The following is a 17,113-nucleotide window of genomic DNA, read 5'->3' on the forward strand; positions in this document are numbered from 1 at the left end:
CCCAGCCTCAAGCAGTCCTGTTTAAGAGAAGCTGATCTAATAATTGGCTTCTGTCTTACAGGGATACATTGAAGTTTAGCCAGTCCATGCTTAACTGGACAAATCTCAATCTGTGTATTCCCAGGTTTACTTTCTCCAGCAAGCGTCCTCCACTGCTGTGACTTGTCCCCTTCAGCTGGCTGTGGTCACACTCCAGCCTCCCCATCATACCATACAGGGCTGCTGTCCCTGTATGGTATGTGATGATGTCAAAGCTTTGGGTGAAGGAAGACAGCTTGGTATCAGGTAAGCTGAAGAGCATACTCCCCCCCCCCCCCCCCTCACACTGCATGGATGGACTGTCACTTTCCTGAAGTTGGGCTGTTCATAGATTGTATGCTCTAAGGAGCAGGGCCCTCTGATTGCTACTCTATTAATGTGTATTGTATTTGTACTGTCTACCTTCAAGTTGTAATGTGCTACGTAAACTGTTGACGCTATATAAATCCTGTATAATAATAATAATAATATTATAAAATCACATTCCTTGCGGTTTATGCTAACATTTTTTTGATAGGTTAATAATTACTAGGACTTCTGAGGCGCTACATAGATGTATTCCACATATATACTATATGTTATTAACAAGGCCACCTTTAAGGCAGGGCAAAAGGGGCAACTGCTCTGGGCCCTGTCATTGTTCTGGGGCCCAAAGCAGCTGCCTCATACTTGACAACTGTCCAAGTTTAAATTCCCTTGTCCCTTGAAGTTTTAGTCCCGTGCCCTGATATCTCAGTGTGAAGTTCTGTTACTAATGCTGCCCATCTCTGCCCTATTGTTGGGTACAGATGACTCACCTGCAGACCCTATGTTTACATGTAAATACAGACATTGATATGTAAATAGCGACAGCATTCATACGTAAATAACGGCTGACCGGCAGCATTCATATGTAAAAAAAAGGCGGCATTTATATGTATATCATGGCCCCTTTGATTTCATATCCACCATCACCTATACTGAATACTGCCCACTGGGGAGGTAAGAGAACATGCTTGAAAGTCCTGCCTACAACTGTTAAAGACGACTCTGGTTATTAAAAAATAATGATTTTAATAGCACTATATCATAGCACTATTAGTTAGCAGGGGTGCCAAAATGGAGTTATCACAAACACATTCTGACCCCGGTGTGTGCCTGGGCATTCGGGTGTGCCCAGGCACATTCCCTGCGTACACCTATGTCACCTAATGATGAAACAGACAGAAGTAGTGAGATGCTTGCACTGCAGGCCCTCCACTAGAGCCTCCACTGCAGCAAGAAGAACAGTGAGCAGCACAGTAGTAATATCACCAAATCCTATGCCAAATTTTCAAGAGACAAGAAGAAGCAACAGTGGATTAGATGGTCTCCCGTTGCAGGTATATAGCTATTATACTAAAGTCACAGGAATGCCTATACAGGAAATACATTGCTATTTTTCAAGAGGAATTCAAGGTAAAGGGTACATTTTCAGACTATTACTTAGGCACAATTACAATTTCCTAGATGTGCCCTGTAAAACAGCATATCTTAGTACAAGTGCAGGTCCCCTTTAACATTTTAGCTGCCAGAGCCTTGTTTTTTCATTTTGCACACACATACTAAAATGCACATTAGTTATATGAGAATGCAATAAAACCCCAAAACATTATATATTTTCTAAAAGCATTTTACTTTTTTTCTATTTTTAAGGGTTTTTAATTTTGTTTTGTTTATATATTTTTTTTCTATTTCTAGGTCAGTATCGAGTCCAATTTGTTATTTTCCCTTTTTGATAACATTCTTTCAAGTATTCGGGCAAAGGGATATAGAAATATTTTGGTCTATGGAGTGCATGGACATGCACAATAGCCCCACCCCGTTCTGGGAAGATGCTATTAGGGGCATATAACCCCTCCGGAACCCACATTCCTATCTGGTCATCTAGGGACTTCAAATTCACTGAAAATCACAAGCTAACTTTCTTGTATATGGGCAGAATAGTCTCAAATCACTGTCAAGGCAGGCATTTACTGTAAATGTTCATTCATTTCTACTTATCACATTATACTAATTATACTTTTTCACAACTATGTATTATTTTCTTATTTAATATAATTATGTTTTTGTACATAAAGGTTTTATTGCACACATATGCAGATTTTTCCCCAAATATTTGTAGCGCCGGCTCCTGAAGAGCATGTACTATGTTTTTATAAATTTAAGGTTACACCTGAACTGCAATTTGGTTTGGGTGAAATTGTCTAAATTTGGACCTCGGCATCAGTCTGACTGGACTATGGGATGTTTAGCCTGGCCACAGGGGGCATTGTCTCTTCTGGCAGGCATGGAACTACAGTCTGGTTGGGTGCTTTAAGATTACTCTCTCTCGGAGCGCGACCAGTGGGAGTGGCGCTCTTGCTGTGCTTTTAGGGGGGGTACTTAAGATGCGGTTGTCACGTGGTTCGGGATTCCAGTCCAGAAGGATGTGCTGATTTCATGGTCCTGGTCCTCCTGACCAGCCCCCAGGAAGGCTATGGCCTGGGGTGCGGATCCACCCGACTTGTTGTCTCGGGGCTGGCTAGACCGAGGCAAGGAAACTAAAGGAGGATTCTGAGGTGTTTGGGTGCCGTCTCTGATTTTGGGAGAGACCCATCAGCTTCGTAGCATTCCAGGGGAGGACTCTTCAGAAGAAGACCACGTACGGGTTGGTTTCTTAGCAAGAGCCTGGAAGGGCTGAAGTACCAACGTGAATCCGGTCTTGTGGATATCGCCAAGCTGGCTGAAAGATCCAGGTATCACACGAGTGTTATACAAGTTTAGTTTCCTACATGTTCTACAACAACCTCTGTGGCAGAGACTTATCCTTGTATGTTCTACAACAACGTCTGTGGCAGAGACTTATCCTTGTATGTTCTACAACAACGTCTGTGGCAGAGACTTGTTCCTAAGTTAAGCACCTAGTTGGCTGCTAGGCCTTGTGAGAGAGGGACTATCCAATCTGAGTGAACATCCAGCTGTGAATGGCTATTCTCTGGATACAGTCAAAGTGAGCAAGTTCTTCAATTTTTTGACTTTGACAATAAGAGTACCTGAACTTTCTTCCTAACCCTCTGATCCCAATTTAAGAGACTGTTCATTGTTTACGTTTGCAAATAAAATCCCTTTATGCAGATTCTGTCGTCAGTCTCTCAAGTTACTGGGCCATCTACCACGGGACACCCCTAGACGTGAATTGAGGAAAAGAAGGTAACAGTAAGCCCAAATTAAACCAGCAGCTTATTCGTGAGTTAGTGCTACATATTATTTATCATTTTATTCTGTATCCTTTACATGAATTAAGTGAACAAAGAATGTTGTGAGATAATTTGCTCCTACGGGTGCATGCCTGTCGTGCTGACATTAACCTTGAGGCTCTGAAAGGTGTCTATTATATAAAGTAAAGAAAGGCACCATTTCAGGTGAAAGTAAAATAACTATTGATAGGTTAAAATAAAGCTGTATGAGAAACCGAGGTTTTGTAGAGAAATGTGGTAAAACAACCAATGTACAAATGTATGCTTATAGCTGATGCTCCAAACACTCGCTCTGACCAGACCTTCAGTGTATATCATTCTGGCATCACTTCCTTATCTTGTATGTAGATGTACCGCAAGACTCAAACCTTGGTCACTTACACTTATCCATGTAAACATAACATCTTGGCCAACTTAAATTAATTTGTAATGTAATTCATTAATTATTTTTATATTGCTCTAATGTGTTTTTCTGACCTCCCCTCTTTAGCACCTGAATGTGTTTCTGCTTCTGCATCTTTCAAGTGTTTTTACTGTTTTAAACTTTAAAACTTAACAAGGATATAACTGAAGTTGTTATCTCTCCTCTATCTAAATTCCCTCCTTTTCTGATATAATGCTCACTATAGATAGCATTCATATCTCCCCAAATGTTCTGGCTTATTACATGAGGTTTTCCTTTGACCCTGAAGTCCTACTCTTTTTACACATCTATGCTCAAACAAACCACCTACCATTTTCAAATAAGAGGAATTTCCTATCCCCATTTAGCTCTTCTAAAATATTGGTCTATTTATTGGCAATATGATGCCTTGAATACATTATCAATTTCTTCTGTGACCCCAGACAACGTCTACGAGGACGCATCGGGACTCCACTGCTGCCGTATTTTATTGTGAAAGCGCTTGATTCACTGTACAAATGTAAAATGTACAAAGAGTATACTACTTTTTTTATTAAAATTTTTTTTTAAAATATAATTACGCTATTTGGACCTATTTCCTCTTTACATGTATTCAACAATCTGAGCTGGATTGTATAGCTGGAGACAACCTATTGTTTAGTACATGAATGGAACGATCTTATTCGAAATTTCCCTGGAAAGTTCATCATTGAAAGTCTGCATAAATCGCATAAGCCTTTGTGATCCTTCGAATATACATTCGTTTGGATCCAATATATCTGGTAAGCCCGCATCGTGACTGGTGGTGGGATTGTCACGTGGTGTATACACGTTTTTTTCATCAAAAGAAGTCGGATGGTGATTTTTTACCATACACGTGGGATTGAATTATTTTACAGGAGAGACTTTATTCTTGGACTTTTTTGTATTATTTTTTTTTCTTTTTTTTTTTAATTCACATATTTGTATATGCACTGATTTGTGTTATTTTCACATAAATGTGTTCTAATCTTTACCTCTGGTATCTACATAACACTATGAGGATTACTAGAGAATATTGATAGGTGGCAGGTATAGTCACTTTGTTTAAAATTTCTAGCGCTAGACTATTATATTGTATTTCTAAACACACTAAGCATGCTCCAGACTGTTATGCCGCATACACATGATCGGATTTTCTATTGGAAAAAACTTGGATGGTTTTTCAGACAGAATTCCGCTCAAGCTTGGCTTGCATACACACGGTCACACAAAAGTTCTCTGAACTTTCGATCATCAAGAATGCGGTGACATACAACACTACGTCGAGCACAGAAAATTAAGTTCAATGCTTTAGAGAATGCGTCAAATTGTTTCTGACCATGAGTAGGAATTTTGCACGTTGTAATTGGTACAGATGATCAGAAATTTCAGATCAGAACTTTTTCCGACCGAAAAATTGCGAACCTGCTCTCAATCTTTTACTGGAGGGAATTCCTCCAGCAAAAGTCAGATGGAGCATACACACGGTCGGAATTTTTGACCAAAAGCTCACATCGGACTATTGCTGACGGAATTTTCTGATCGTGATTACGGGGCATTCAAATTTCTGCAGCAGAGCTCATACATGTCTTCTTGGATTCTTCCCTCTCTCTCAGTTTCTAATCTGGCTCCCCATTGTCTGCAAGGCACAACCTATAAATGTATATATAGCCATTACCAGTCTGAGACAATGTTATAGCTCCAACTTGGTCTCTAGGTACACACTTATTTAGAATCTATGTTCTGTTCATTAATTCGTTTCTTTCTTGGTCATTAACACTACTCACTCATGCCACCAGTACTCAACCATATAAAGCTATATTCTCTAGATCTACTTTCTTTATGCTATCAAACATTAAAATGTATGTCAGGGCAAAAAAAAAATCAGTACATCCTTGTGATAAATGCATATTTTTCAATGTATATTAAAACACATTTAAAATAGAAAAAATTAGGATGGAAAAATACCTGATGATTTGCTGGAAATCCAGTGTGCTCCTAAGGAGCTGTGAACACTGCACCATTGTTGCAGTGAAATCCTAACAAGTGTTGTTGGTCACACCACGTGGACTACAGGACATTTCCTATCCCCGTATGCCTTTTTGTCCCATGCATATATTATTATAAACAAAAACAGAGGGCATACCAGCCCTGCCCATTACCTTTGTGATAGCTTTATTGTGATGATAAAATAGATGTGTACTCATAAACAACATCAATAATCAAACACATTAGTATCCACAGTGTCCTGACGCCCTGGTCAACTGAGCAAGTCTCACGTGCAAGAAGACCTGCAAAATTGCTAATGTGTTTCAAGGGGGATCTCCTCTTTCTCAGAGCCAATCTTAGATGTTGCATAGTCAATCCTTATATAACATATAAGTCACATTACATGATACCCCAGGAGCTCCTCCCACTGGTAGGTGTGTGGGTTTGATACCACCAATGTGGCATCAAACATGTGAGAATAACAACATTGTATAAAAATCCATATTACATAATTTAAATAACTGTGATAAAATCGATAGACACAATTGCAAGCATATCTTATGCATACATTAAGTCTTTCTCATAAATCAGTGCCACTGGCTTGACTCCTAATAAATCATCCACACACTCTGTGCAGGGAAATGGGCTTATGGGAGATGTAGTTCTGAGGGCTACATAAATAGGAACTGAAATCCCAGAATTTACCCGTGTGATCAAGATAACAGAAAAAAATAATACTGGGCCATGGAGAGGCAGGATTGCACAAACGCTGTCTTTAACTTGTGTGCTTGTCTTTTAGCTTATATTAAAACAAGTTTACATTTAACAATGATGAATAGGTAAGGGAAAACAAGTGGAATACTTGTACAATCATGTGAAAAATTGGTCACATCTCATGGAAAATGTTGACACTTTAAACATATTTGAACAGGCAAATGTTAGATCTTCATTCAAGTACCTAGAGTAAAGTATGATATATTTTAACACATAACAGACATAGTGCATAGTAGTGATGGACGAACGTTTCGCCCGGCGGTCGTTTCGCGGCGAATTTCCGACTTTCGCCGTCCGCGGGTTCGAACGCCTTTTTCCGTCGTTCGCCCCGGCGGACTTACGTGTTTAATGTATACAAGAACTTTAACCTTTCGTGACACGTTTATCATGTGTTACAGGACAACCAATTGAGACATGACAGCTCATGGACACTTGGACATTCCCCCTAACCTATAAATACACCCGATCCGGTGGCCATTTTACATTCTTTCTTCTGTCACTGTAGGGAAAGGATCCTGTGTGGAGTAGGGACAGAGAAAACGCTAGCTATTTGGTACACAAAAGTTCTTTTCAGGACTGGTATAGGTGTTAGGTCAGCAGCCTGAGTTTCTTTTGTCAGTTTAGATAAAGGGACAGAGCGCTGTATGCTGCTATTTTAGGGACAGCTCAGCCAGATTAGTCTTTCTTCATCATCATCATCATCATCATCATTAGCTGTTACTATCAGGTCCACAAAAGAGCTATTCCAGCTAATCGTTCCAGCCTACTCTTTTTTGCCAATTTGTATAGGGACAGGCAGGAAGCAGTGTGTCAGGCAGTGAGGATAATTTTAAAGACTTGCTGTTACTATTAGTTCCACAAAGGTTCTTTTCAGGACTGGTATCAGTGGTACGGTAATAGGCTTGTACACGTATAATATTCTTTCTTCCAAATATAGAAAGAATATTATACTTGACTGCTGCCCTTCTGCTGCAGTCTGCTAATCATTCACAACTCACTTGTTCCACAAAGCTCTTTATCAGGACTGGTAACTTGGTCTGTCTAGGGTGCTACGGTACATAGGCTTGGGTGCGGTACAGTCTGCTGTTCTGTAAGGACCGCTATCGGTCCACAATACATAGGGTTGCCGTGCACTACTGCTGACCGCTGCCCTATACTGCAGCAGTCCTTCAGCGGTATAGGGACTGACGCACAGTCTGCTAAACACTAATACACAACCTGCTTGGTCCACAAAAGTTCTTATAAGGACTGGTAACTTGGTATAGGGTGCTACGGTACATAGGCCTGAGTGCGTTACAGTCTGCTGTTCTGTAAGGACCGCTATCGGTCCACAATACATAGGGTTGACGTGCACTACTGCTGACCGCTGCCCTATACTGCAGCAGTCCTTCAGCGGTATAGGGACTGACGCACAGTCTGCTAAACACTAACACACAACCTGCTTGGTCCACAAAAGTTTTTATAAGGACTGGTAACTTGGTATAGGGTGCTACGGTACATAGGCCTGAGTGCAGTACAGTCTGCTGTTCTGTAAGGACTGCTATCGGTCCACAATACATAGGGTTGCCGTGCACTACTGCTGACCGCTGCCCTATACTGCAGCAGTCCTTCAGCGGTATAGGGACTGACGCACAGTCTGCTAAACACTAATACACAACCTGCTTGGTCCACAAAAGTTCTTATAAGGACTGGTAACTTGGTATAGGGTGCTACGGTACATAGGCCTGAGTGCAGTACAGTCTGCTGTTCTGTAAGGACCGCTATCGGTCCACAATACATAGGGTTGCCGTGCACTACTGCTGACCGCTGCCCTATACTGCAGCAGTCCTTCATTGGTATAGGGACTGACGTACAGTCTGCTAATCACTAACACACAACCTGCTTGGTCCACAAAAGTTCTTATAAGGACTGGTAACTTGGTATAGGGTGCTACGGTACATAGGCCTGAGTGCGTTACAGTCTGCTGTTCTGTAAGGACCGCTATCGGTCCACAATACATAGGGTTGCCGTGCACTACTGCTGACCGCTGCCCTATACTGCAGCAGTCCTTCAGCGGTATAGGGACTGACGCACAGTCTGCTAAACACTAACACACAACCTGCTTGGTCCACAAAAGTTTTTATAAGGACTGGTAACTTGGTATAGGGTGCTACGGTACATAGGCCTGAGTGCAGTACAGTCTGCTGTTCTGTAAGGACCGCTATCGGTCCACAATACATAGGGTTGCCGTGCACTACTGCTGACCGCTGCCCTATACTGCAGCAGTCCTTCATTGGTATAGGGACTGACGTACAGTCTGCTAATCACTAACACACAACCTGCTTGGTCCACAAAAGTTCTTATAAGGACTGGTAACTTGGTATAGGGTGCTACGGTACATAGGCCTGAGTGCGTTACAGTCTGCTGTTCTGTAAGGACCGCTATCGGTCCACAATACATAGGGTTGCCGTGCACTACTGCTGACCGCTGCCCTATACTGCAGCAGTCCTTCATTGGTATAGGGACTGACGTACAGTCTGCTAATCACTAACACACAACCTGCTTGGTCCACAAAAGTTCTTATAAGGACTGGTAACTTGGTATAGGGTGCTACGGTACATAGGCCTGAGTGCGTTACAGTCTGCTGTTCTGTAAGGACCGCTATCGGTCCACAATACATAGGGTTGCCGTGCACTACTGCTGACCGCTGCCCTATACTGCAGCAGTCCTTCAGCGGTATAGGGACTGACGCACAGTCTGCTAAACACTAACACACAACCTGCTTGGTCCACAAAAGTTTTTATAAGGACTGGTAACTTGGTATAGGGTGCTACGGTACATAGGCCTGAGTGCAGTACAGTCTGCTGTTCTGTAAGGACCGCTATCGGTCCACAATACATAGGGTTGACGTGCACTACTGCTGACCGCTGCCCTATACTGCAGCAGTCCTTCAGCGGTATAGGGACTAAGAGTTTTGTCACAGGGTGATTTAAAAAATGACAGGCAGAGGAAGAGGCAGGCCCTTCCGCAGGGGTGGTAGGGGTAGGGCAGGAGCAACAGCCTTGAGCCAAAGTGGGAAGTTGCAGAAGGTGCGTTCAATTACTTTAAAGGACGCACCAGACTTGGTTGAGTGGCTCACTCAGCCTTATTCTTCTGCACCCTCCTCATCCTCTCGATCTGCACCCTCTTCTTCACTCTCTGCTATGTGCACCCCCAAAGACACTACCACCAACAACACCACCACCACCACATACCTTCCGCTTGAGTGCAAATGGGGGCCTTCATGCTCCAGTGTTTTAATAGGGACCCCCGTATAAAAAGCATGAGGGTCAAGGACCAGTACTGGGTGGCAACGTACTTAGATCCCCGGTACAAACACAAAATGGCGGAAATGTTACCGCCGTCGCAGAGGGCTGTCAGAATGCAGCACTTCCAGGCCTTGCTTCGAGAAATGCTGCATTCTGCTTTTGCGTGCGCTGGCAGAGGAGCAATTCCCACTCCCAGAGAAGGATTTGCGGGTACCAATCCAACAGCGCCTGCAAGAAGAGGCCGGTTTGAAGATGTGTTGGTGACTTCGGATATGAGGTCATTCTTTCAGCCGACCCATCGACAGGTGTCATCCGGATCCAGCATCAGGGAACGCCTAGACCGTCAGGTGTCCGACTACATTGGGTTAACGGCCGATGTGGACGCTCTGAGGAGTGATGAACCCCTAGACTACTGGGTGGGCAGGCTTGACCTCTGGCCAGAGCTTGCCCAATTTGCAATCGAACTGTTGGCTTGCCCCTCATCCAGTGTCCTGTCCGAAAGGACGTTCAGCGCAGCAGGGGGGATTGTGACCGATAAGCGTACTCGCCTAGCTCACGACAGTGTTAACTACCTCACATTTCTAAAAATGAATGAGGCATGGATCTCGGAGGAATTCAACACATGTGATCAGTAGACCATGTATATGTCTATAAACAATTTTTGGAATCAAGCACACAGACCTTCTTAATTCATTTGGCTCACTTCCCTGACCCAAAAAAGCACACCGTACTATATGCCCCTACCCTCCTCTTTGAAGAGGTTGAGCGGTGTCATATTTCTACTGGGGCTGCTTATTATGAGGGGTTCCCACCATCCCTGTGCTGTGCTGACTTCCTCCTGGGTGTTCTTATTATGAGGGGCTCCCACCATCCCTGTGCTGTGCTGACTTCCTCCTGGGGGTTCTTATTATGAGGGGATCACACCATCCCTGTGCTGTGCTGACTTCCTCCTGGGGCTGCTTACGGTGCTGCTGTCAGCGCTGTATGTCACGGAGCTGCTGTCAGCGCTGTATGTCACGGAGCTGCTGTCAGCGCTGTATGTCACGGAGCTGCTGTCAGCGCTGTATGTCACGGAGCTGCTGTCAGCGCTGTATGTCACGGAGCTGCTGTCAGCGCTGTATGTCACGGAGCTGCTGTCAGCGCTGTATGTCACGGAGCTGCTGTCAGCGCTGTATGTCACGGAGCTGCTGTCAGCGCTGTATGTCACGGAGCTGCTGTCAGCGCTGTATGTCACGGTGCTGCTGTCAGCGCTGTATGTCACGGAGCTGCTGTCAGCGCTGTATGTCACGGAGCTGCTGTCAGCGCTGTATGTCACGGAGCTGCTGTCAGCGCTGTATGTCACGGAGCTGCTGTCAGCGCTGTATGTCACGGAGCTGCTGTCAGCGCTGTATGTCACGGAGCTGCTGTCAGCGCTGTATGTCACGGTGCTGCTGTCAGCGCTGTATGTCACGGAGCTGCTGTCAGCGCTGTATGTCACGGAGCTGCTGTCAGTGCTGTATGTCACGGAGCTGCTGTCAGCGCTGTATGTCACGGAGCTGCTGTCAGCGCTGTATGTCACGGTGCTGCTGTCAGCGCTGTATGTCACGGAGCTGCTGTCAGCGCTGTATGTCACGGAGCTGCTGTCAGCGCTGTATGTCACGGAGCTGCTGTCAGCGCTGTATGTCACGGAGCTGCTGTCAGCGCTGTATGTCACGGAGCTGCTGTCAGCGCTGTATGTCACGGTGCTGATGTCAGTGCTCTGTATTACGGTGCTGCTGTCAGTGCTCTGTATCTCCTGCACCCTCTTGTTTGCCTACCCTGGTCCCTGACCTTCCCTCTCCTCCATTGCCTTCATTAGCTCCATAGTCCTGAATTGTCAGAACAATTTCCCAAATAAAAAAAAAATGCTTGTAGTTATCGATCCCAAATTCACCTCATACATGTATTATGCTATTGTCCAGGTGGTGGGACTACGTGCTACCCCCTAATAATTACCCCGTGGCCGCAAATTCGACCTAAAGGTTTGCGAAATTCGCCTCCCATTGAAGTCAATGGAGCCCGCGGCGAACGGTCGTTTTCGCGAACGTTTGTGTCCGTTCGCGTTTCGCGTTCGCGAAACGTCCCGTCGGAAGTTCGTCCATCACTAGTGCATAGATTTTAATAACCTCAATTAACTAAAATGCAGATTAGTCACATTGAAAAAATAAGTTCAACCCCGCGGCACTTGAAATCAATTCAATTAGAATCAGGTTTTCCAGATTTGGTGCCAAGCTTGTGAGGGGATATGCAACTAAAAGCCCTAGATATTTATGATTTAGTGTTTTCATTGTAATTGGCATGTGTGGTGTCATGCCAAGATCAATAGAGCTCTGTAAAGCTGGTCATGCACTGTTCAAATTTCAACCGGTCAAAATTTACTCAGTGGGTTGTGCTGCCAGCCTTCACCCCCACCCAACATCTTTCAATTGAAAAAATTGTTAAAGTGAAAAACTGTTAAAGTGCATGCATTTACAATCAAAAGGAGATTGAACCAAATTCCCCTGCATAGGAGGTTCATCAGGAAAAAGCCTTTTCAGTCCAAAATGAACATTAGAGGTAAAATACAGTTTGCCATTGAACAGTACACATGATATGGGAAAACCGAAGACAGGATTTTAGGACAGGAACCTCATACCAACTATGGATTATGGTCATGGTCTGGGGTTTCTTGTCTTCTTCTGGGACAGAACATCTTGCAGTCATTGAGTTCACTGTGAATTCTGCTTCATATCAAAGTGTGCTTAATAAGCATCTGGGGAATCATGCCGGACTTCCGGTGGAGAGGAACGTGCGAGTGAACGAGTGACTGACGCCGCTCCCCCCTCCCTCGCAAGGAAGCAATCACAGCGGGATGTCTGACCAATTTTCCTACCTTTCAGAAGGCGAAGATAGAATGGCTAATAAGCGGTAAGCCCGAGGGTACCTCTCTGCAAAGCTGGAAAGGCCTCACCTTCTTGCCGCCTCCCTCCTCTCCTCCCGCGGATCCCTCCATCTTCCACACCCGGGGTTGCGGTGCCCAGCTGCTGGGATTGACAGACCGACGGAGGATGAGCGATGCAGGGCAAGTGACAGAGAACCAGAGCAGTAAGTCGAACGGGAGGAAGCGAGGATATCGCGAGACTCTGGGACTCCCCGCATCCTGGTGCGGAGTCACGAAGGGGTGAGCAGTTTACACAGGCGTTCGTAATACCGGTGTTACTGGCAGAGACCGAGCTGGATGCTAGAGAAGATTCCGATCTGGAGGAGCAAGTCAGTGAAGCCCCTGTCTGCCTGGATTGACGATACACCAAAGGACAGCCCGGAGAGCATTAGAAGAGAGGGTGAGAGAGAACTTATTTTTATTTTCTCTATGGGACTGTAACTTTGAAGTCAGACCTGATCCACTCTGAATGCATATACAGGGCAGTATAAAGATGTGTATAAAGATGCATGGACTTTAATGACATGACTTAAAGGAACTGGGTGGCAGACGAATCTTGGTATATACCATTATATATGCTTATATGTTGGAACTTGTTTTCGGCTGCAGAGGTAGCCTGGCTATAAAAAGAAGCTGGTGAACAAAATAAAGTTGGAGAGCCCCCCCCCCCCCCTGTATACCCGGGCTTCTTAAGACCCGATAGAAGTATGGGTGTATAGTTTGGGGTAGCAGGGAGACTGAACTATAACACATAGAGAAATAAAGAGATAATAGAGGATAAAGGAAGCGGAAGAGAGTAAGCAGCAGGGATGACAACACGCAGACGTGCAGCATTACAACCAGCGGCAGGCGGAAGTAGGAATTCGGCAAGTGTACTGCGAGCTTACCTGACGCCGCAAAAGGGAGAACGATTGGCAACCCGGAACCAAGAAGGGAGACGGGGGAGCCTGGAGATGGCAGGTGGGCACACAAAGGGGGGACGAGGAGCGTCAACATTGAACCACAATGAGCCAATGGGGTGCGGCCGTGGGCTACAAATCTCAGGCAGAGAGGAGCGGAGAGTAAGTGGAAATCATCTGGAGGGAAGGCAGAGAGAAGGAACACAAACCCCAGGAGGCATGAAAGAGGATCGGAGGGATGGTGGTGGAAGGGGGGACAAAAAAAGACTTTCAATAATGGAAGGTACCCCAACAGATCAGGGTCAGGAGTCACAAAGACCTTCTGCTAAGGAAACAGCAACAGCCAGTGAAGATGAGGAAACTCAATACACAGCTGATAATGGAGGTAATATACCTGAGGAAGAGCAAGCAGAAAGAGGGGTGAAAGGCAAAGACCCCATGGGACCTCATGCCGACATATTAAAGAAAGAAACGGCAAAAAAGAGACTGGAAAACCCCACCATGATAGAGCAAAATAAAAGAGGCTCCGAGGGGGGAGAGACAGAAAGTATAAATATAGAATGGGACCTAAGGGAGCATATAAAGGCTCTACCCACAAAAGCGGATATTCAACAGCTAATAGCAACAGTAGAGAAATCATGTAAGCTAGCAGTGGAAGAACTAAGGGAGGAGGTTGTGGCAATAGGTAATAGATTGGAAGGAATTGAAAATACCCAAGAAGAAATGGCACAGGCAGTAGCAGAGAACCAAGACACTATTAAATACCACGAGGAAGTAATGAATAATTACAGAGATCAAATGGATGAATTTGAGAACAGGGATCGACGACAGAATATACGCATACGAGGACTACCAGAAAAATACCATAGTAGCGACCTGCCAACGGTAGTCCAAAAGCTATTTTGCCAAATTATGGGAACAGCTGCGCCGGAATTTATTGAAATGGATAGAGTTCATCGTGTCACCTCTTTTGGTATTCAAAATAAAGACAAGCCTAGGGACGTGATATGCAAATTGCATAAGTATACAATAAAGGAAACAATAATCAGGATTGCACGAGACACTTCCACAATTGAATATGAAGGAGCTCATATCCTTCTGTTCCCTGATATATCTCGTCGTACATTAATGCAGCGCAGGATGGTCCGACCGCTATTGGAAGCTCTACAGGCAGCAGACATTAGGTATCGATGGGGGTACCCTTTTCGCTTAATAGCATCAAGGAATGGGAAAACAGCAGTACTCCGCACCAGAGACGATTTAAAAGAGTTCTTAGAAATACTAGAGCTCCCATTTGTAGATTTTCAGGATTGGAGAACAGCTAATGTCAAGACACTAATCCAACGACCTGAGCCATGGTCCCAAGTGGGAGGAAAAGGTTAAATGAAAGACTATAATACTCTTTAGTATAAAAGAATGAAAGTAGGGAAGAGAAGAGAGACCTAGGAAGAAATAGCAATAAGTAAAGCAAAGGGGGAGGGGGGGAAGTATGGGTCAGTGCTTAAATTTGTCACTCAACTTTACAGCTTTATTGTAAATTTTTTTTTTGTTTTTTTTTTTGTTTTTTTTTTGTATTTTCGTATTTTTGTATTTTTACCCCTTTTTTTTTTTTTTTTTTCTCTTTCTCCCTTTCCTTTTTGTATTTTTGTATTTTTACCCCTTTTTTTTTTTTTTTTTCCAACTAGGCAGGTCCCGTGGAAAGGGATTGATAAACCTGCAATATGCAGGAAGGGGGGAGGGCTCGGGAGGAGCTGGGAGCAACCAAACGGGTTCACCCTACCAATAGTTGGCACATTTTACAAAGTAAAGTGTTAAGTTGTGGATGGGGTCAGAATGGAATTTTTTTTGAAGTTTTTACCACAGGTGTACATGGAGGCGGGGAACACGAGAAGCGCAGCAACAGATTAAGAATGGTACATACTTACGTAGATTAAAAGAATGGCTAAAGCTTTAAAAATAATGACTTATAATGTAAGGGGACTGTGCTCACCTCAAAAAAGGGGCCGTCTTTGGCAGGAATTAAATCATCAAGCTGTAGATATAGTATATCTACAGGAAACACATTTCACGTCAGGATCCGTACCAAGGCTACCGTTATTCCCATACAATCAGTGGTTTCATGCAGTATCGCCCATTGCGAGAGCTAGAGGAGTATCGATAGCCTTTGGAAACACGTGTCCTCTGACATCCATAGTAGTGAACACAGACCCAGAAGGGAGGTACCTTTTTATTAAAGGAACACTGCAGGGACAAGGGTACACATTCGCTTCAATATATGCCCCAAACACACACACAGTCGATTTCCTGGGAAAAACACTAAAAGCGTTAGAAAAATTTAGGGAAGGGTTTTTGATTCTTGGAGGGGATTTTAATGTTATTGTTGACACTAAACTAGATACAACCACAGGGAAAACACCACTATCATTTAGAGCACTTAAACATGTAAAAAAATTATTTCAATCCTCACACTTGGTAGATAGTTGGAGGGCATTAAACGGAGAAAAAAAAAATTACAGTTATTACTCAAAGAGCCATAACACCTACTCCAGGTTAGACTGGATTTTGGTAGATCAATATTATTTAGAACATGTAAAAGCAGTAAATATAAAGCCAATAACGATCTCGGATCATGCCCCGGTGGTGGCGGTGATCTCCCCTATACACGCGGGTCACAAGGAACGAACGTGGAGACTAAACGAGTCATTACTGGATGATAAAATAATACTAGAGGACCTCCAACATAAATTAGAAGAGTATTTTGATCTAAATACGTCAGAAGAAGTATCGGAGAAAACTGTGTGGGAAGCCCACAAAGCGGTAATTAGAGGAGAACTAATAGCACATGGAACGCGAGTAAAAAGGGAAAAAAGAAAAGAGATAGAAGATCAGTTGGAAAGAATAAAGGAATTAGAGAATAAACATAAGAGTACTTGCGAACCAGAAGATGCCAGGCAGCTGGGAATCATGAGGGAGGAGCTCTCCAGGTGTCTGGATAGAAGGGTCAGGGATAAATATAGATTTATAACAAACAGATTTTATGAGCATGGGAATAAATGTGGCCGATTATTAGCTAGACAACTAAAAAAAAAGAGGGAATTATCCCATGTACATGAAATTAGAGTGAATAATAAACAAGTAAAAGACACAAAATTAATAGCAAAGGAATTTCAACAATTTTATAAGAAGCTATATAATATCCAACCCATGCTGGAGCAGGCGGAAGATAGGGAGAGGATAGAAGAAATGAGAGATTATATCCGTAGTTCTACAATATCAATGTTCCCCTCCAGGATAATAGAAAAATTAGAAGAACCAATAACTAAAGAGGAAATAAGAATAGCAATTGAGAACCTGCCGAGGGGTTAACTAATGCATACTATAAAAAGTTTGCCCAAATTTTAGAAATACCTTTGTGTAGATATTTCAATAATATTACTGCCTCTAACCCAATGTCCTCAGAAGCACTGCTAGCATACATAACAGTTTTACCGAAACCAGGGAAGGAC

The sequence above is a fragment of the Lithobates pipiens genome, unplaced genomic scaffold (assembly GCF_037356315.1).
Source record: "Lithobates pipiens isolate NorthernLeopardFrog02 unplaced genomic scaffold, aLitPip1_a1.2 Scaffold_13, whole genome shotgun sequence".
Taxonomy (NCBI): domain Eukaryota; kingdom Metazoa; phylum Chordata; class Amphibia; order Anura; family Ranidae; genus Lithobates; species Lithobates pipiens.